General features: G+C 46.5%; 1 protein-coding gene across 1 annotated transcript in view; it reads right to left on the bottom strand.

The window, feature by feature from the left end:
• The window catches only part of PUS10 (pseudouridine synthase 10), a 129,728-nt gene extending 107,295 nt beyond the window's left edge, over positions 1 to 22,433 (bottom strand). The window contains exon 1 of the mRNA XM_056567683.1: positions 22,305 to 22,433. The gene's annotated coding sequence lies outside the window, so the exon portion shown is untranslated. The remainder of the gene's footprint in view (positions 1 to 22,304) is intronic.
• Between the last annotated feature and the right edge of the window lie 8 nt (positions 22,434 to 22,441).

Raw genomic sequence — 22,441 nt, 5'->3', positions numbered from 1 at the left:
ACTCGTGTAGTGTTTTGGAGAGCGTTCAATAATGCTAAGCAGTTTTACTCCTTAAACAGTGCCAGGCAGAGATCCTGCTGTAGATAGTGCCGGGCAGAGATCCTGCTGTAGATAGTGCCAGGCAGAGATCCTGCTGTAGATAGTGCCAGGCAGAGATCCTGCTGTAGATAGTGCCAGGCAGAGATCCTGCTGTAGATAGTGCCAGGCAGAGATCCTGCTGTAGAAAGTGCCAGGCAGAGATCCTGCTGTAGATAGTGCCAGGCAGAGATCCTGCTGTAGATAGTGCCATCCAGAGATCCGGCTGTAGATAGTGCCAGACAGAGATACTGCTGTAGATAGTGCCAGACAGAGATCCTGCTGTAGATAGTGCCAGACAGAGATCCTGCTATAGATAGTGCCAGACAGAGATTATCATGTAAATGGTGCCAGGCAGAGATCCTGCTGTAGATAGTGCCGGACAGAGATCCTGCTGTAGATAGTGCCAGACAAAGATCCTGCTGTAGATAGTGCCATCCAGAGATCCTGCTGTAGATAGTGCCAGACAGAGATCCTGCTGTAGATAGTGCCAGGCAGAGATCCTGATGTAGATTGCACCAGCCAGAGATTATCCTGCAGATAGTGCCAGTCATAGATCCTGCTGTAGATAGTGCCAGACAGAGATCCTGCTGTAGATAGTGCCAGACAGAGATCCTGCTGTAGATAGTGCCATACTGAGATACGGCTGTAGATAGTGCCATCCAGAGATCCTGCTGTAGATAGTGCCGGGCAGAGATCCTGCTGTAGATAGTGCCAGGCAGAGATCCTGCTGTAGATAGTGCCAGGCAAAGATCCTGCTGTAGATAGTGCCAGGCAGAGATCCTGCTGTAGATAGTGCCAGGCAGAGATCCTGCTGTAGATAGTGCCAGGCAGAGATCCTGCTGTAGATAGTGCCGGGCAGAGATCCTGCTGTAGATAGTGCCGGGCAGAGATCCTGCTGTAGATAGTGCCAGGCAGAGATCCTGCTGTAGATAGTGCCAGGCAGAGATCCTGCTGTATATAGTACCAGACAGAGATCCTGCTGTAGATAGTGCCAGACAGAGATCCTGCTGTAGATAGTGCCAGACAGAGATCCTGCTGTAGATAGTGCCAGACAGAGATCCTGCTGTAGATAGTGCCAGACAGAGATCCTGTTGTAGATAGTGCCAGACAGAGATCCTGCTGTATATAGTGCCAGACAGAGATCCTGCTGTATATAGTGCCAGGCAGAGATCCTGCTGTAGACAGTGCCAGGCACAGATCCTGCTGTAGACAGTGCCGGGCAGAGATCCTGCTGTAGATAGTGCCGGGCAGAGATCCTGCTGTAGATAGTGCCGGGCAGAGATCCTGCTGTAGATAGTGCCAGGCAGAGATCCTGCTGTAGATAGTGCCAGGCAGAGATCCTGCTGTAGATAGTGCCAGGCAGAGATCCTGCTGTATATAGTACCAGACAGAGATCCTGCTGTAGATAGTGCCAGACAGAGATCCTGCTGTAGATAGTGCCAGACAGAGATCCTGCTGTAGATAGTGCCAGACAGAGATCCTGCTGTAGATAGTGCCAGACAGAGATCCTGTTGTAGATAGTGCCAGACAGAGATCCTGCTGTATATAGTGCCAGGCAGAGATCCTGCTGTAGACAGTGCCAGGCAGAGATCCTGCTGTAGATAGTGCAAGACAGAGATCCTGCTGTAGATAGTGCCAGGCAGAGATCATGCTGTAGATAGTGCCAGGCTGAGATCATGCTGTAGATAGTGCCAGGCAGAGATCCTGCTGTGGATAGTGCAAGACAGAGATCCTGCTGTAAATAGTGCCAGACAGAGATTATCATGTAAATGGTGCCAGGCAGAGATCCTGCTGTAGATAGTGCCAGGCAGAGATCCTGCTGTGGATAGTGCAAGACAGAGATCCTGCTGTAGATACTGCCAGGCAGAGATCCTGCTGTAGATAGTGCCAGACAGAGATCCTGCTGTAGATAGTGCCAGGCAGAGATCAGGCTGTAGATAGTGCCAGGCTGAGATCATGCTGTAGATAGTGCCAGGCAGAGATCCTGCTGTGGGTAGTGCAAGACAGAGATCCTGCTGTAAATAGTGCCAGACAGAGATTATCATGTAAATGGTGCCAGGCAGAGATCCTGCTGTAGATAGTGCCGGACAAAGATCCTGCTGTAGATAGTGCCGGACAGAGATCCTGCTGTAGATAGTGCCAGACAGAGATCCTGCTGTAGATAGTGCCAGACAGAGATCCTGCTGTAGATAGTGCCAGACAGAGATCCTGCTGTAGATAGTGCCAGACAGAGATCCGGCTGTAGATAGTGCCATCCAGAGATCCGGCTGTAGATAGTGCCATCCAGAGATCCGGCTGTAGATAGTGCCAGACAGAGATCCTGCTGTAGATAGTGCCAGACAGAGATCCTGCTGTAGATAGTGCCAGACAGAGATCCTGCTGTAGATAGTGCCATCCTGAGATCCGGCTGTAGATAGTGCCATCCAGAGATCCGGCTGTAGATAGTGCCAGACAGAGATACTGCTGTAGATAGTGCCAGACAGAGATCCTGCTGTAGATAGTGCCAGACAGAGATCCTGCTATAGATAGTGCCAGACAGAGATTATCATGTAAATGGTGCCAGACAGAGATCCTGCTGTAGATAGTGCCGGACAGAGATCCTGCTGTAGATAGTGCCAGACAAAGATCCTGCTGTAGATAGTGCCAGACAGAGATCCTGCTGTAGATAGTGCCAGACAGAGATCCTGCTGTAGATAGTGCCAGACAGAGATCCTGCTGTAGATAGTGCCAGACAGAGATCCGGCTGTAGATAGTGCCATCCAGAGATCCGGCTGTAGATAGTGCCATCCAGAGATCCGGCTGTAGATAGTGCCAGACAGAGATCCTGCTGTAGATAGTGCAAGACAGAGATCCTGCTGTAGATAGTGCCAGACAGAGATCCTGCTGTAGATAGTGCCATCCTGAGATCCGGCTGTAGATAGTGCCATCCAGAGATCCGGCTGTAGATAGTGCCAGACAGAGATACTGCTGTAGATAGTGCCAGACAGAGATCCTGCTGTAGATAGTGCCAGACAGAGATCCTGCTATAGATATTGCCAGACAGAGATTATCATGTAAATGGTGCCAGACAGAGATCCTGCTGTAGATAGTGCCGGACAGAGATCCTGCTGTAGATAGTGCCAGACAAAGATCCTGCTGTAGATAGTGCCATCCTGAGATACGGCTGTAGATAGTGCCATCCAGAGATCCTGCTGTAGATAGTGCCAGACAGAGATCCTGCTGTAGATAGTGCCAGGCAGAGATCCTGATGTAGATTGCACCAGCCAGAGATTATCCTGCAGATAGTGCCAGTCATAGATCCTGCTGTAGATAGTGCCAGACAGAGATCCTGCTGTAGATAGTGCCAGACAGAGATCCTGCTGTAGATAGTGCCATCCTGAGATACGGCTGTAGATAGTGCCATCCAGAGATCCTGCTGTAGATAGTGCCAGACAGAGATCCTGCTGTAGATAGTGCCAGGCAGAGATCCTGATGTAGATAGTGCCAGAGAGTGATCCTGCTGTAGATAGTGCCAGACAGAGATCCTGCTGTAGATAGTGCCAGACAGAGATCCTGCTGTAGATAGTGCCAGACAGAGATCCTGCTGTAGATAGTGCCATCCTGAGATCCGGCTGTAGATAGTGCCATCCAGAGATCCTGCTGTAGATAGTGCCAGACAGAGATACTGCTGTAGATAGTGCCAGACAGAGATCCTGCTGTATATAGTGCCAGACAGAGATCCTGCTGTAGATAGTGCCAGGCAGAGATCCTGATGTAGATTGCATCAGCCAGAGATTATCCTGCAGATAGTGCCAGTCATAGATCCTGCTGTAGATAGTGCCAGACAGAGATCCTGCTGTAGATAGTGCCAGGCAGAGATCCTGCTGTAGATAGTGCTATCCAGAGATCCTGCTGTAGATAGTGCCAGACAGAGATCCTGCTGTAGATAGTGCCACACAGAGATCCTGCTGTAGATAGTGCCAGGCAGAGATCCTGATGTAGATTGCACCAGTCAGAGATTATCCTGCAGATAGTGCCAGTCAAAGATCCTGCTGTAGATAGTGCCAGACAGAGATCCTGCTGTAGATAGTGCCAGACAGAGATCCTGCTGTAGATAGTGCCAGACAGAGATTATCATGTAAATGGTGCCAGGCAGAGATCCTGCTGTAGATTGTGCCGGACAGAGATCCTGCTGTAGATAGTGTCAGACAAAGATCCTGCTGTAGATAATGCCAGACAGAGATCCTGCTGTAGATACTGCCAGACAGAGATCCTGCTGTAGATAGTGCCAGGCAGAGATCCTGCTTTAGATAGTGCCATCCAGAGATCCTGCTGTAGAAAGTGCCAGACAGAGATCCTGCTGTAGATAGTGCCAGACAGAGATCCTGCTGTAGATAGTGCCGGACAGAGATCCTGCTGTAGATAGTGCCGGGCAGAGATCCTGCTGTAGATAGTGCCAGGCAGAGATCATGCTGTAGATAGTGCCAGGCAGAGATCCTGCCGTGGATAGTGCAAGACAGAGATCCTGCTGTAGATAGTGCCAGACAGAGATTATGTTGTAAATGGTGCCAGGCAGAGATCCTGCTGTAGATAGTGCCGGACAGAGATCCTGCTGTAGATAGTGCCAGGCAGAGATCCTGCTGTAGATAGTGCCAGGCAGAGATCCTGCTGTAGATAGTGCCAGACAGAGATCCTGCTGTAGATAGTGCCAGACAGAGATCCTGCTGTAGATACTGCCAGACAGAGATCCTGCTGTAGATAGTGCCAGGCAGAGATCCTGCTGTAGATAGTGCCATCCTGAGATACGGCTGTAGATAGTGCCATCCAGAGATCCTGCTGTAGATAGTGCCAGACAGAGATCCTGCTGTAGATAGTGCCAGGCAGAGATCCTGATGTAGATTGCACCAGCCAGAGATTATCTTGCAGATAGTGCCAGTCATAGATCCTGCTGTAGATAGTGCCAGACAGAGATCCTGCTGTAGATAGTACCAGACAGAGATCCTGCTGTAGATAGTGCCAGACAGAGATTATCATGTAAATGGTGCCAGGCAGAGATCCTGCTGTAGATTGTGCCGGACAGAGATCCTGCTGTAGATAGTGTCAGACAAAGATCCTGCTGTAGATAATGCCAGACAGAGATCCTGCTGTAGATACTGCCAGACAGAGATCCTGCTGTAGATAGTGCCAGGCAGAGATCCTGCTTTAGATAGTGCCATCCAGAGATCCTGCTGTAGAAAGTGCCAGACAGAGATCCTGCTGTAGATAGTGCCAGACAGAGATCCTGCTGTAGATAGTGCCGGACAGAGATCCTGCTGTAGATAGTGCCGGGCAGATATCCTGCTGTAGATAGTGCCAGGCAGAGATCATGCTGTAGATAGTGCCAGGCAGAGATCCTGCTGTGGATAGTGCAAGACAGAGATCCTGCTGTAGATAGTGCCAGACAGAGATTATCATGTAAATGGTGCCAGGCAGAGATCCTGCTGTAGATAGTGCCGGAAAGAGATCCTGCTGTAGATAGTGCCAGGCAGAGATCCTGCTGTAGATAGTGCCAGGCAGAGATCCTGCTGTAGATAGTGCCAGGCAGAGATCCTGCTGTAGATAGTGCCGGACAGAGATCCTGCTGTAGATAGTGCCAGGCAGAGATCCTGCTGTAAATGGTGCCAGGCAGAGATCCTGCTGTAGATAGTGCCAGGCAGAGATCCTGCTGTAGATAGTGCCGGACAGAGATCCTGCTGTAGATAGTGCCAGACACAGATCCTGCTGTAGATAGTGCCAGACAGAGATCCTGCTGTAGATAGTGCCATCCTGAGATACGGCTGTAGATAGTGCCATCCAGAGATCCGGCTGTTGATAGTGCCAGGCAGAGATCCTGCTGTAAATGGTGCCAGGCAGAGATCCTGCTGTAGATAAAGCCATGCAGAGATCCTGCTGTAGATAGTGCCGGACAGAGATCCTGCTGTAGATAGTGCCGGACAGAGATCCTGCTGTAGATAGTGCCAGACACAGATCCTGCTGTAGATAGTGCCAGATAGAGATCCTGCTGTAGATAGTGCCATCCTGAGATACGGCTGTAGATAGTGCCATCCAGAGATCCGGCTGTAGATAGTGCCAGACAGAGATCCGGCTGTAGATAGTGCCAGACAGAGATTATCATGTAAATGGCGCCAGGCAGATATCCTGCTGTAGATAGTGCCGGACAGAGATCCTGCTATAGATAGTGCCAGACAGAGATCCTGCTGTAGATAGTGCCAGGCAGAGATCCTGCTGTAAATGGTGCCAGGCAGAGATCCTGCTGTAGATAGTGCCAGTCAGAGATCCTGCTGTAGATAGTGCCGGACAGAGATCCTGCTGTAGATAGTGCCAGACACAGATCCTGCTGTAGATAGTGCCAGACAGAGATCCTGCTGTAGATAGTGCCATCCTGAGATACGGCTGTAGATAGTGCCATCCAGAGATCTGGCTGTTGATAGTGCCAGGCAGAGATCCTGCTGTAAATGGTGCCAGGCAGAGATCCTGCTGTAGATAAAGCCATGCAGAGATCCTGCTGTAGATAGTGCCGGACAGAGATCCTGCTGTAGATAGTGCCGGACAGAGATCCTGCTGTAGATAGTGCCAGACACAGATCCTGCTGTAGATAGTGCCAGATAGAGATCCTGCTGTAGATAGTGCCATCCTGAGATACGGCTGTAGATAGTGCCATCCAGAGATCCGGCTGTAGATAGTGCCAGACAGAGATCCGGCTGTAGATAGTGCCAGACAGAGATTATCATGTAAATGGCGCCAGGCAGATATCCTGCTGTAGATAGTGCCGGACAGAGATCCTGCTATAGATAGTGCCAGACAGAGATCCGGCTGTAGATAGTGCCAGACAGAGATCCTGCTGTAGATAGTGCCAGACAGAGATTATCATGTAAATGGTGCCAGGCAGAGATCCTGCTTTAGATCGTGCCAGGCAGAGATCCTGATGTAGATTGCACCAGCCAGAGATTATCCTGCAGATAGTGCCAGTCATAGATCCTGCTGTAGATAGTGCCAGACAGAGATCCTGCTGTAGATAGTGCCATCCTGAGATCCGGCTGTAGATAGTGCCATCCAGAGATCCGGCTGTAGATAGTGCCAGACAGAGATACTGCTGTAGATAGTGCCAGACAGAGATCCTGCTGTAGATAGTGCCAGACAGAGATCCTGCTGTAGATACTGCCAGACAGAGATCCTGCTGTAGATAGTGCCAGGCAGAGATCCTGCTGTAGATAGTGCCATCCTGAGATACGGCTGTAGATAGTGCCATCCTGAGATACGGCTGTAGATAGTGCCATCCAGAGATCCTGCTGTAGATAGTGCCAGACAGAGATCCTGCTGTAGATAGTGCCAGGCAGAGATCCTGATGTAGATTGCACCAGCCAGAGATTATCCTGCAGATAGTGCCAGTCATAGATCCTGCTGTAGATAGTGCCAGACAGAGATCCTGCTGTAGATAGTGCCAGACAGAGATCCTGTTGTAGATAGTGCCAGACAGAGATCCTGCTGTAGATAGTGCCAGGCAGAGATCCTGATGTAGATTGCATCAGCCAGAGATTATCCTGCAGATAGTGCCAGTCATAGATCCTGCTGTAGATAGTGCCAGACAGAGATCCTGCTGTAGATACTGCCAGACAGAGATCCTGCTGTAGATAGTGCCAGGCAGAGATCCTGCTGTAGATAGTGCCATCCAGAGATCCTGCTGTAGATAGTGCCAGACAGAGATCCTGCTGTAGATAGTGCCAGGCAGAGATCCTGATGTAGATTGCACCAGCCAGAGATTATCCTGCAGATAGTGCCAGTCATAGATCCTGCTGTAGATAGTGCCAGACAGAGATCCTGCTGTAGATAGTGCCAGACAGAGATCCTGCTGTAGATAGTGCCAGACAGAGATTATCATGTAAATGGTGCCAGGCAGAGATCCTGCTGTAGATTGTGCCGGACAGAGATCCTGCTGTAGATAGTGTCAGACAAAGATCCTGCTGTAGATAATGCCAGACAGAGATCCTGCTGTAGATACTGCTAGACAGAGATCCTGCTGTAGATAGTGCCAGGCAGAGATCCTGCTTTAGATAGTGCCATCCAGCGATCCTGCTGTAGAAAGTGCCAGACAGAGATCCTGCTGTAGATAGTGCCAGACAGAGATCCTGCTGTAGATAGTGCCGGACAGAGATCCTGCTGTAGATAGTGCCGGGCAGAGATCCTGCTGTAGATAGTGCCAGGCAGAGATCATGCTGTAGATAGTGCCAAGCAGAGATCCTGCTGTGGATAGTGCAAGACAGAGATCCTGCTGTAGATAGTGCCAGACAGAGATTATCATGTAAATGGTGCCAGGCAGAGATCCTGCTGTAGATAGTGCCGGACAGAGATCCTGCTGTAGATAGTGCCAGGCAGAGATCCTGCTGTAGATAGTGCCATCCAGAGATCCTGCTGTAGATAGTGCCAGGCAGAGATCCTGCTGTAGATAGTGCCAGGCAGAGATCCTGCTGTAGATAGTGCCGGACAGAGATCCTGCTGTAGATAGTGCCAGACACAGATCCTGCTGTAGATAGTGCCAGACAGAGATCCTGCTGTAGATAGTGCCATCCTGAGATACGGCTGTAGATAGTGCCATCCAGAGATCCGGCTGTAGATAGTGCCAGGCAGAGATCCTGCTGTAAATCGTGCCAGGCAGAGATCCTGCTGTAGATAGTGCCAGGCAGAGATCCTGCTGTAGATAGTGCCGGACAGAGATCCTGCTGTAGATAGTGCCAGACACAGATCCTGCTGTAGATAGTGCCAGACAGAGATCCTGCTGTAGATAGTGCCATCCTGAGATACGGCTGTAGATAGTGCCATCCAGAGATCCGGCTGTAGATAGTGCCAGACAGAGATCCGGCTGTAGATAGTGCCAGACAGAGATTATCATGTAAATGGCGCCAGGTAGTGTTGCTCGCGAATATTCGCAATTCGAATATTATTCGCGAATATCGCATATTCGCGAATTTCGCAAATATAGCGCTATATATTCGTAATTACGAATATTCGTTTTTTTTTTTTTCGTTTTTTTCTTCACAGTACACATCACAGTGATCATCCCTCTCTGCTTCCAGCTTGTGTGGTGTAAAGAAGGCTCTAATACTACTGTGTGAGACTGGCGTGCGAAAATTCGCATATGCGAAAATTCGCACATGCTAATTTTCGCATATGCAAATTTTCGAGTATGCTAATTTTCGAGTATGCTAATTTTCACATATGTTAATTTTCGCATACGCGAATTTACGCATATGCGAAAATAAAACGAGAATATAACGAATATGCGAATATTCGCGAATATATGACGAATATTCGTCCATATATTCGTGAATATTCGCGAATTCGAATATGGCCTATGCCGCTCAACACTAGCGCCAGGCAGAGATCCTGCTGTAGATAGTGCCGGACAGAGATCCTGCGGTAGATAGTGCCAGACAAAGATCCTACTGTAGATAGTGCCAGACAGAGATCCTGCTGTAGATACTGCCAGACAGAGATCCTGCTGTAGATAGTGCCAGGCAGAGATCCTACTGTAGATAGTGCCATCCAGAGATCCTGCTGTAGATAGTGCCATCCAGAGATCCTGCTGTAGATAGTGCCATCCAGAGATCCGGCTGTAGATAGTGCCATCCAGAGATCCTGCTGTAAATAGTGCCAGACAGAGATCCTGCTGTTGATAGTGACGGACAGAGATCCTGCTGTAGATAGTGCCAGGCAGAGATCCTGATGTAGATTGCACCAGCCAGAGATTATCCTGCAGATAGTGCCAGTCATAGATCCTGCTGTAGATAGTACCAGACAGAGATCCTGCTGTAGATAGTGCCGGACAGAGATCCTGCTGTAGATAGTGCCGGACAGAGATCCTGCTGTAGATAGTGCCATCCTGAGATCCAGCTGTAGATAGTGCCATCCAGAGATCCGGCTGTAGATAGTGCCAGACAGAGATCCTGTTGTAGATAGTGCCAGACAGAGATCCTGCTTTAGATGGTGCCAGGCAAAGATCCTGATGTAGATTGCACCAGCCAGAGATTATCCTGCAGATAGTGCCAGTCATAGATCCTGCTGTAGATAGTGCCAGACAGAGATCCTGCTGTAGATAGTGCTGGACAGAGATCCTGCTGTAGATAGTGCCAGACAGAGATTATCATGTAAATGGTGCCAGGCAGAGATCCTGATGTAGATTGCACCAGCCAGAGATTATCCTGCAGATAGTGCCAGTCATAGATCCTGCTGTAGATAGTACCAGACAGAGATCCTGCTGTAGATAGTGCCGGACAGACATCTTGCTGTAGATTTTGCCATACAGAGATCCTCCTTTGACGGTGCCATCCAGAGATCCTCCAGTAGAGGGTGCCATCCAGAGATGCTCCAGAAGAGGGTGCCATCCAAAGATACTCCAGTAGCGGGTGCCATACAGAGATTCTTTGCTCCCTTCCCTCTATATTGAGGGGCTCAGTCACAGCTATAACCTTTGTGACTTCTATAGTCATGCCACTTAGTGTATGTTGTACGGCAAGGTTTACACTACAGAGTTTTTGAGCGCAATTCCTCTGAGGAATTCAGAAGCTGCAGAATCCCATGTACATGACGGAATTTTGGCGGAGGGAATTTCTGCTGCAAAAAAACACCCATTAAAAGAATGCTTTCAGCCAGAAATTAGGTAATGTGAACCTAGCCTAACATTGTGGCTGTTGCAAGCAGCTTATTCCCCTGTGGCCATTGGTGTTCCTTATAATCCTGACAACAATGTGTGGCCACTGGCTACTGCATGGACATGGTTTTTGGAGTTTTGAAGCCTCAATGAGTGAACTGTATTAGGACACCCCCAATTGTGGATTTTTTATACATTTCTAGGAGGAATAAAAAAAAAATGCACAGTCCTAAGATACAATGCAAAATCCTAAGAAAGGAAGAAAAACAGGAATGCAGGAAGAGACCAGAGTGGTGACAGATCGTGTGTTAGGGACTCTGGTGGTCAGCAAATGCCGGAGCATAGATGATGCAAAGGGAGCCACTGGTCTCTAAATCTATCAGGTCCTCCTGGCTCAGAGGGTTGGGAAACATGACCGGGAGAGGGCTGGCAAAAAAAATGCTTCTTTGTGAGCATTAATTCTGTGGCATGCTACACTTTTCTATGGCACTGGCAGGACCCTGCATGATCTCAGACTTTCAAAACTAAAAACTAAAGTCAGTTCATCAAGAACACCTATAACATATAAAAGGTCCCTAGTGAGTCTTAAGAATAACAAATTAATTACCAATTCCCTTATTGGGGGAGGAGCTCCCTCCGGGGAATAATACCCTTAACTAAAGACCCCCCCTTAAAACATAATTTTTATTTTTACTTTTAAAATTCCCTAAGTGATAGGATAACAAAAAGTGTGGTTAAGGAGATTTGTAGTGGTATATAACTTATCCTCTATCCGAAGGATAGGGAATATGTTATAGATCTCTTGGGGTGCGAGCACTAGGGCCCCCCGCAATCTCCTGGTTGGAGCAGTGGCAGTCTGCTGGAAGTGCAGTGTGGTCCCCTGCAGAAAGCCGCGGCAGACACGCCCACTCAATGTATCTCAATGGGGTACATGGAGGGGGCATGTCGGCCGCCGCATCATGCAGGGACAGAACGCCTTCTTTCCAGCATACTGCTGCAGCCCCGTCCGTGAGATCGCGGGGGGGCCCAGCGCTCCGACTCCTCACGATCTATAACTTATGCCCTTTCCTTCGAATAGAGGATAAGTTATATACCACTATTTAACATAAGGTTATGCCCATGGGTAATTACAGGTGAAGCCCACTAGGTGGTGCTATTGTATGTGTGATAGATTTATATGTGTGTATATATAAATTTTATATACTGTATATGTAAAATGCCCATTTAGGATGAAGACTCCACATTCCTGTTATTTGTCCACTCCTCCCCTATCTGCTCTCTCTCATATCACCCCTCCCATCGTCTGAAGACTTTGAACAAAGAGAGCCCGGGAAAGACTGAGGAGTGGCATGCCTTTCCCCCTAGCAGGGGGTGGGAACTTATGTTAAAGGTGATATAAACGAACGATTTGAAATAAACGGCAGTGGAAAGCACACCGAGAACGCAGAAGGACAATGGCTCTGTCTGAATTTATTTCTCTATGCTTTGGTATATACATTCTGTATACGGATTTGGCCGGGAGTAAGATAGTTACAAGAACGCTGAGTTAAAGCCACCACATATGGTTCCCAATGTACTAATATCACAGGTAACTGGTTATTCCATGTTGTCCCTCAGCAGCACAATATGGGGTTTGCACCCCTGTGAGCCAAATAGGATGGGGGATTTTTTTATGAAAATTAAACAAAAAACCTATAGGCACCTCCCCTTTTGCCTATATAACCATCCACTACACAACAGGACAGTGAGTTTTTATTTTCTGTCCTGATGTGAGCTTGGACCGCTGTCCCCTTAATCTCTTTCTCTTTTTAGGTACCTAGTTGTCCTGTTCGGTCTGCGGGCAGCTCCGTTGTACGGCACCATTTTGGTGAAGCCGTTAGATGGCAATCCCTGGATTCTCATCGCGTGCCCATAGCGCATGCGTGACTTCCGGTGACGTCACTGGAAGTTCCCGGGCGGCCGGGAAAAGAAGATTCCTGGGGGCAGATGCAGGGAACCAAAGGAGGTTCCCTGAGTTCTTTCTTAGGCTGGGTTCACACCACGTTTTGTTAACTACGGTTCCCGTATATGGCTGGGAGGAGGGGGCGGGGCTTAACCGCGGCACCCGTATTCGGGAATCATATTTAATATTTAATGCATGTCTATGAGCCGACCGGAGTGAACCGCAGCCTCCGTCGGCTTCGTTTTCGGCTGTATGCGGTTTCCCGACCGCAGGCAAAAACGTGGTCAACCACGTTTTTGCCTGCGGTCGGGAATTGTTTTCTAACCTTGTAATGTTTTTTTCCTGAGATCCTGCCTCCTTTCTTTCTAATACTTGCTAATGATTTTTATATGTGTATTTTAGATGTTATCTATGGAGTCTGGCGACACAGAGACTCACGTGGAATGTCTGCTCATAAACGCAGACACTTTGAGTGTACATCCTGTAAAACTCCTCTCCCAGATGGATACGAGTATTCTATTTGTCCCTCATGTCTTCCCAGACTTCCGATTAATCAAGAACCATCCATGCAGGACATGTTTGTATGGGTTAAGGAGTTTGTTTTGGATCCATTAAAGAACTAAAGGATTCCCTAGATGTTGCCCCTCCAGCTAGCAAAAGATCTAGATGGGGTGAAGCCACTATAATCCACTCTGATGAGGAATATAGAGTAGTGGATGAAACCAAATCATCCTCTTCTGAAGAGGAAGAGATTCAGGGAAAGACCCATTTTCCTGTGGATAAATGTCCTAAATTTATCCGAGCTGTGCAGACGGAGAGTTTGCCAGCTAAACGGGGAAGCTCCATCCACCTCGAGAGGACTTGGGTGTAACGAAGCTGGATGTGGATCTTCTAACCTGTGTGGCTGATGACTCGGACCGTATCGGGGAGCGGAGTCTAAAATGCCGCTGGTCTTTACCAGAGCCCGCTGCAAGGAAGGATGGGCTTGCTGTGGCAGGCGACACCCAGGTCGCTACCCCCGACACGGCTCTACCACACAGGTAGCTGGGCAAGGCGAGGTACTGAAGAATAAGGCAGTAGCGTAGTCAAACGTAGCAGAAGGTCAAGGCAGGGGGAAAAGGTGCAGAGTCTAATAAGGTAGCAGAAGGTTTGGATACACGGGTAAGGCTAACAGGCTATAGGGGTCGTTTAATCTCAGGCTAGAGGCACTGAAGATCTGGCAGGGAAGTGTGTGACTTATAGAATGGTGTCAGGTGTACACAATAATTATGGGCACACACGCGCCCTAAGGGATGGGGACATGCGTGCCGTAGCTGAGACACAGTGGAAGCAGCAGGAAAGAGAGGTGAGTGATGGGCTGGGATGCGCATGCGGGCGCATCCCACGATGCGAATCCCAGCCCCGCCAGCAGCCGGGGACAAGGGAACAATGCACTCGTGGCCGGACCGCGGAGCGTGACAGTAGGGTTTTCTCTGTGATTAATACACTCCTGAAGCTTCTGAAATCGGAATGGGTTAATCCTGAAAAAGGTATGTCCTTCATATAAGGATAGGTCCTTCATATAAGGATATACTGGCTAATGTCTCAATTTAAAAAAAGCTTTAAAACACACACATTAACCCCTTCCTAAAAGTTTAAATCACCCCCCTTTTCCCAAATTCCATATCAAAAAATATATAAACATAATAAAAATAAACATATATGATATCGCCGCATGCGTAAATGTCAGAACTATAAAAATATATTGTAAATTAAACCACACGGTCAATGGCGTACGAGCGAAAAAATTCCAAATTCCAAAATAGCGTATTTTTGGTCACTTTTCATACCATAAAAAAAGGGATAAAATGCGATCAAAAAGTCTGATCAAAACAAAAATGGTACAGTTTAAAACTTCAGATCACGGTTCAAAAAAATGAGCCGTCATATCACCCTTTACACAGAAAAATAAAAAAGTTATAGGGGTCAGAAGATGACAATTTTAAATGTATTAATTTTCCTGCATGTAGTTATGATTTTTTCCAAAAGTACAACAAAAATCAAAGCTATATAAGTAGAGTATCATTTTAATTGTATGGACCTACAGAATAAAGATAAAGTGTCATTTTTACCGAAAAATGTATGGCGTAGAAACAAAATTGTGTTTTTTCTTCAATTTTGTTACACAATGATTTTTTTTCCGTTTCGCCGTAGATTTTTGGGTAAAATGACTGATGTCATTATAAAGTAGAATTGGTGGGGCAAAAAATAAGCCATCATATGGATTTTTAGGTACAAAATTGAAAGGGTTATGATTTTCAAAAGGTAAGGAGGAAAAATGAAAGTGCAAAAACAGAAAAACGCTTGGTCCTTAAGGGGTTAAAATGTAATCTTCTGACCCCTATAACTTTTTTATTTTTCTACATATGGGATGTATGAGGGCTTATTTTTTGTGGCGTTATCTGAAGTTTTTATCGGTACTATTTTTGTTTTGATCAGACTTTTTTATGGCTTTTTATTAATTTTTTTATGGTATAACAAGTGACCAAAAATACGCTATTTTGGAATTTTTTTACATGTACGCCTATTGACCGAGTGGTTTAATTAACAATATATTTTTATAGTTCGGACATTTACACACATGGCGATACCACATATGTATTATTTATTTTTATTTGCACAGTTTTTTTTCAAATGGGAAAAGGGGGGTGATTCAAACTTTCATTAGGGAAGGGGTTAAATCATCTTTATCAGCTTTTTTTTGCAATGTTATAGCCCCTATAGGGGACTATAACATGCATTACACTGATCTCTTACACTGATCTCTTACACTGATCACATTGATCAGTGTTTTCGGCACTTGACTGCTCCTGCCTGGATCTCAGGCATGGAGCAGTCATTCGGCGATCGGACAACGAGGAGGCAGGTAGGGACCCTCCTCGTTGTCTGTATGGCTGATCGGGTGGTCCCAGCCTGACTGAGCTGCTGGGAATGCTTTTTTTTTTTCTTTAGATGCCGTGTCTGAAGGGTTAATACCGGGCATCACCGCGATCGGTGATGTCCGGTATAAGCCACGGGTCCCAGCTGTTGATACCCGCCGGGACCAACCCGATATGATGCGGAGTCACCACGTGACCCCGCGTTATGTCGTGGGAGCCGGCGCAGGACGTAAATATACGTCCTGTCTCGTTAAGGGGTTAAATCCTACCTGTCTTATCACAGAAAAAATAATAATGCTTCTATATGTTACTTACTAGGACATGCAGATGCTTTACATATATTTTTTATGTGTCTAGTTTCTGTATTTGGCTCACAAATCCCTCCGTTCTGCTGCTCGTTCATTCTGACATCCACTGCTCGGAAAGAGATGTGTCTGAGGCAAGCACTGGGCCCGCCCTCATTCCCCATGCATTTACTTCCTCCCTAAGTCTGCTGTGCTGTGCTGGGTCTCTTCATACAATCCCTGAAGCTGCTCTGTAACCCCCTCCTTTCTGTTTTCATGCTTCCGTCTGATAGGACATCTGTGAGCACAGAGGAGTGCTAGTCCCGTCCTCACTTCCTGTACTTTGTCCTGCCTGTGCTTCAGATAGGACAAAAATTATGCTGCAGCCGGACAGGATTATTTTCTGTATGATATGGGGACCCCTAGTGGTCTTTCTTTTTACACTGCTCAGAAACATAAAGAGAACACTTAAACAACCCAATGTAACTCCAAGTCAGTCACACTTCTGTGAAATCACACTGTCCACTCAGGAAGCTACACTGATTGACAATCAGTTTCACATGCTGTTATGCAAATGGAACAGACAACAGGTGGAAATTATAGGAATTAGCAAGACACCCCCAATAAAGGAGTGGTTGTGCATGTGGTGACCACAGATCACTTCTCAGTTCCTATGCTTCCTGGCTGATGTTTTGGTCTCTTTCAAATGCTGGCGGTGCTTTCACTCTAGTGGTAGCATGAGACGGAGTCTACAACCCACAAAAGTGGCTCAGGTAGTGCAGCTCATCCAGGATGGCACATCAATGCGAGCAGTGGCAAGAAGGTTTGCTGTGTCTGTCAGTGTAGTGTCCAGAGCATGGAGGCGCTACCAGGTGATGGGCCAGTACATCAGAAGATGTGGAGGAGGCTGTAGGAGGCCAACAACCCAGCAGCAGGACCGCTACCTCCACCTTTGTGCAAGAAGGAGCAGGAGGAGCACTGCCAGAGCCCTGCAAAATGACCTCCAGCAGGCTACAAATGTGCATGTGTCCACTTAAATGGTCAGAAACAGACTACATGAGGGTGGTATGAGGGCCTGACATCCACAGGTGGGGGTTGTACTTACAGCCCAACACCCTGCAGGACGTTTGGCATTTGCCAGAGAACACCAAGATTGGGAAATTCTCCACTGGCGCCCTGTCCTCTGCAAAGATGAAAGCAGGTTCACACTGAGCACATGTGACAGATGTCTGGAGATGCCGTGGAGAACGTTCTGCTGCCTGCAACATCCTCCAACATGGCCAGTTTGGCGTTGGGTCAGTAATGGTGTGGGGTGGCATTTCTTTGGGGGGCTGCACTCCATGTGCTTGCCAGAGGTAGTCTGACTGCCATTAGGTACCAAGATGAGATCCTCAGACCCCTTGTGAGACCATATGCTGGTGCGGTTGGCCCTGGGTTTCTCCTAATGCAATACAAAGCTAGACCTCATGTGGCTGGACTGTGTCAGCAGTTCCTGCAAGAGGAAGGCATTGATGCTATGGACTGGCCCGCCTATTCCCCAGACCTGAATCCGATTGAGCACATCTGGGACATCATGTCTCGCTCCATCCACCAACGCCACATTGCACCACAGACTGTCCAGGAGTTGGCGGATGCTTTAGTCCAGGTCTGGGAGGACATCCCTCAGGAGACCATCCTTCACCTCATCAGGAGCATGCCCAGGCGTTGTAGGGAGGTCATACGGGCACCTGGAGGCCATGCACACTACTGAGCCTCAATTTGACTTCTTTTAAGGACATTACATCAAAGTTGGATCAGCCTGTAGTGTGGTTTTCCACTGTGATTTTGAGTGTGACTCCATATCCAGACCTCCATGGGTTGATAAATTTCCATTGATAATTTTTGTGTGATTTTGTTGTCAGCACATTCAACTATGTAAAGACGCAGTGTATAAGCCATGATTTCTATAAAAAGGAAATACATTTTTTAAATTAAGTATATTAGAAAGGTTAACGTTTTACCAAGATGTACAATGTATACAAAGTTTTCGATTCTGACAGGGCTCATATAATGAGAACTACCGGCCAGTGCAGCCGGAAACGCTTTGATCGCTTGTTTTTTTTTTTTTTTTTCACTTTGTTTTGCCCTCTCTTTTTGCACATTTTTGTATGGCTCTTTATTGAATATTTACATAAAGTATCTGATTTTATCCAAGTGCCAAAATTCATTTTGTACTCATCAGATCAGTTTATAGTTTTTATATCTTAGGCTGACGGGGACTTTTATTTTTTTTAAATTTTTTTTTTTAAACAGTAAGGTTTATTAAATTTTAAAAGTCATACAGATTTGGAATTAACAGTATCGGATCCAACAAGTCCGTGGGACCAAATAACAAGAATATGCATGGTAAATTATAGGACTTATATAAATCAAACTCAAAGGAAAGGAGAGACTACCATATATAGGCATCATAGGTCACCAATAAACAGCTGGCGCATTGGTACTTGGCATGCGCAGAGCTCCGCATGAGGGAACAGAATAACACATATCAATATCCGAGTATAACAAGTTTGGGTTAACACTATCAGCATTGCGTGGATACTAGGCCATACACTGAGGAGTCAAAACTACCAGTTAGGCTAGGTTCAGACTACGGAATTTCCGCCGGAATTTTCGCTTTGAAATTTCCGGCAGAAATTCCGCTTACTATAATGCATAGTGTAGTGAATGGTTTACCGTTCACAAATTCACACTTCGGAATTTGTGAAGCGGAAAATCCGGATGAAAAATCCGCTAGAAAATTTCCGCCTGAAGAAAGGGGTTGCTCTTTCTTCAGGCGGAAATCCTAGCGGAACACATAGCAGTCTATAGGAGACTGCAGTGTCGGCGCAGGAGGAACTCGGAATCTCCGGGTGGAAATTTTCTGACCGGAGATTCCTTAGTCTGAACCTAGCCTAAGAGCTTGAGGAAGCAATTGGTGACTAACAAATGTGGGGATAGATTGGTAGTTCCCATGAGAAACCGAGGAAGTGAGAAAAGGAGAGATGGAGAGATGGGGACCTTTTTCATGCCTGAACCCCTTTTTCTTTCATTCTGGGAATCAAGGAAGTTGGCGATGATCCAAAATCACAGACATAGCCAATAGGACCATCTTTTTTAATAAGTCTATTACCTACTTTATATTTCTCTATATATGAAAGCATATAACAAAGCCATGGGTCAGCTGTCATTTCAACCTCTTCAGGACGCAGGGCGTATGGATACGCCCTGCATTCCGAGTCCTTAAGGACCGAGGGCGTATCCATACGCCCGTGGGAAATCCGGTCCCCACCGCTAGCCGGTTGGGGACCGGAGCCGGATGCCTGCTGAAATCATTCAGCAGGCACCCTGGCACATCGCCCAGGGGGGTCCTGAGACCCCCCCCATGTCGGCGTCGGCGATCGGAGAAAATCGCATGTCAATTCAGGCATGCGATTTTCTCCAATTCCGGGCTGATCGGGTCTCTGGTGACCCGATCACCCGGAAAATAGGGCTGATCGGAGTTGTCAGCAACACCCCCGATCAGCCTAAAGGATTGGAGTGAGATCGCAAAGCTGCGATCTCTTCCTATCCCCTGCCATTACTCAGAACGGAGTTCTGACCAATGGCAGCGCAGGACTGCGCTGTCCGCCCCTGGATGTCGAGGGGCTCTGGGAAGAAGATGGAGGCCGTACCTGAAGATGCCTGGGGACCTGGGATCTTCGCTGGAGCCTGCAGGATCCTGATCAGGTAGGGAATCGACAGTGGGGGGGGGGGTGAATTGAAAGTGAAAGTAAATCGATCTTTACTGTGGCAACCACTAGGGGGGCCAAACTGCAACTCCCAGCATGCCCAGAGAGCCAAAGGCTGTCTGGGCATGCTGGGAGTTGTAGTTTTGCAACATCTGGAGGGTCACAGTTTGGAGACCACTGTTACAGTGGTGCCCAAACAGTAGCCCTCCAGATGTTGCCAAACTACAACTCTCAGCATGCCTCGACTGCCCAGGCATGCTGGGAGTTGTAGTTCTGTAACATCTGTCCCTTCAGATTTAGCAATTTTCATGACATTTTTGAAAATTGCTGCTCTACTTTGAAGCCCTCTAATTTTTTCAAAAAGCAAAAGTATGTCCATTTTATGATGCCAACATTAAGTGGACATATTGTGTTTGTGAAGAAAAATAAAATGTATTTGGAATATCCATTTTCCTTACAATTAGAGAGCTTCAAAGTTAGAAAAATGCAAAATTTTCAAAATTTTCATGAAATTTTGGGATTTTTCACCAAAAAAGGATGCAATTAACGCCGAAAATTTACCACCAAAATAAAGTAGAATATGTCACGAAAAAACAATCTCAGAATCAGAATATTCGGTAAAAGCGTTTTTGCGTTATTAATTTGTAAAGTGACGGTGGTCATAATTGCGAAAAAGGGCTCAGTCCTTAATGTGAAAAAGGGCTGCGTCCTTAAGGGGTTAAAGGGAACCTATGCTTAAAGGGGTACTCCGGTGATAACCTTTTTTCTTTTAAATCAACTGGTGCCAGAAAGTTAAACATATTTGTAAATTACTTCTATTAAAAAAATCTTAATCCTTCCAGTACTTATTAGCTGCTGAATGCTACAGAGGAAATTCCTTTCTTTTTGGAACACTGATGACATCACGAGCACAGTGCTCTCTGCTGACATCTCTGTTCGTGCATAGCAGATGTATGCTAAGGGCAACATGGTGGCTTAGTGGTTTACACTGGTGCCTTGCAGTGCTGGGGCCTTGGGTTCAAATCCCACTAAGGATAACAATAAATAAAGACTTATTATTATTATTATTATTATTATTATTATAATAACGTCAGCAGAGAGCACTGCGCTCGTGCTTTTTTTTTTGGAACACTGAGCTCTCTGCTCAGTGTTCCAAAAAGAAAAGAATTCCCTATCTAGTATTCAGCAGCTAATAAGTACAAGTAATGTAAAAATCTGTTTAACTTTCCGGAGCCAGTTGATTTGAAAGAAAAAAGGTTTTCACCGGAGTACCCTTTTAACTTGCATGCTGCCTGAACGACAAGACATTGAGGCGGTCCAACCTTGATTTATAGATTTCTCCCATACCCCAGGGATACCTGACCAGGGTTCATCCCAGCTATTGCAAAACTACAACTCCCATCATGCCCGGACAGCCAAAGGCTGGAAACACTGCTAAATCCAAACATTTAGGGAACAGTGACCTGATAGGGACACCCAGAGAAGTTGTAGAGGAGCGTACATGTGTTAAACTGTTTGTTTAACCTCTTAATGACCCATGACGTAAATGTACGTCCTGAGTCCGCTATCGTTCTATAACGTGGGGCCATGGCGTGGCCCCGCATCATAGCGGGTCAGGCCCGGCCTCTAACAATGGCCGGACCCATGGCTAATAGTGCGCGGCACTGGTCGCGGTGCCGCACGCTATGAACCCTTTAGACGCGGTGTTCAAAGTTGAACGCCACGTCTAAAGTGAAAGTAAATTGCTGCCGGTTAGCTCAGGGGGCTGTCCGGGATGTCTGGGGCGAAATCGTGGCATCCCAAACAGCTGTAAGACAGCAGGAGGGTCCCTACCTGCCTCCTGGTGTCCGATCACCGAATGACTGCTCAGTGCCTGAGATCCAGGCATGAGCAGTCAAGCGGCAGAATCATTGATCAATGGTTTCCTATGAGAAACCATTGATCAATGTAAAAGATCAGTGTGTGCAGTGTTATAGCCCCCTATGGGAGCTATAACACTGCAAAATAAAAGTGTAAACAAATAAAGTGAATAAAGATCATTTAACCCCTTCCCTAATAAAAGTTTGAATCACCCCCCTTTTCCCATTTAAAAAAAACAAACAAACAGTGTAAATAAAAATAAACATATGTGGTATCGCCGTGTGTGGAAATGTCCGAATTATAAAAATATATCATTAATTAAACCGCACTGTCAATGGCGTGCGCGCAAAAAAATTCCAAAGTACAAAATAGTGTATTTTTGGTCATTTTTTATATCATGAAAAAATGAATAAAAAGCGATCAATAAGTCCTATCAATGCAAAAATGGTAACGTTAAAAACTTCAGATCACGGCGCAAAAAATTAGCTGCCCCGTACGCGGAAAAATAAAAAAGTTATAGGGGTCAGAAGATTTTTTATTTTTTTCAATTTTGTCTCACAATGATTTTTTTTCCCGTTTCGCCGTATATTTTTGGGTAAAATGACTGACGTCATTACAAAGTAGAATTGGTGGTGCAAAAAATAAGCCATCATATAGATTTTTAGGTGCAAAATTTAAAGAGTTATGATTTTTGAAAGGTAAGGAGGAAAAAACGAAAATGCAAAAATATAAAAAAAAACTGGTCCTTAAGGGGTTAAAAATAGATGAATGTTTTATATATTACTTTTCATTATTTTTGAGCATTCTCACCAAACTTCAAGACCAAGAAAAATCCTCATGATGTTCTGTATGAAGGTTTCATACAAGAGCTGTGTTCTGTCAATCAGCCAGCAGGGGGAGCTCTTACGCGCAGTATCTTGTGTCTTATTTTCATTATCAGGTTGTGC

The sequence above is a fragment of the Hyla sarda genome, chromosome 3, assembly GCF_029499605.1.
Source record: "Hyla sarda isolate aHylSar1 chromosome 3, aHylSar1.hap1, whole genome shotgun sequence".
In the NCBI taxonomy this organism is placed as follows: Eukaryota; Metazoa; Chordata; class Amphibia; order Anura; family Hylidae; genus Hyla; species Hyla sarda.
This window is presented reverse-complemented; position numbering and strand designations above follow the sequence as displayed.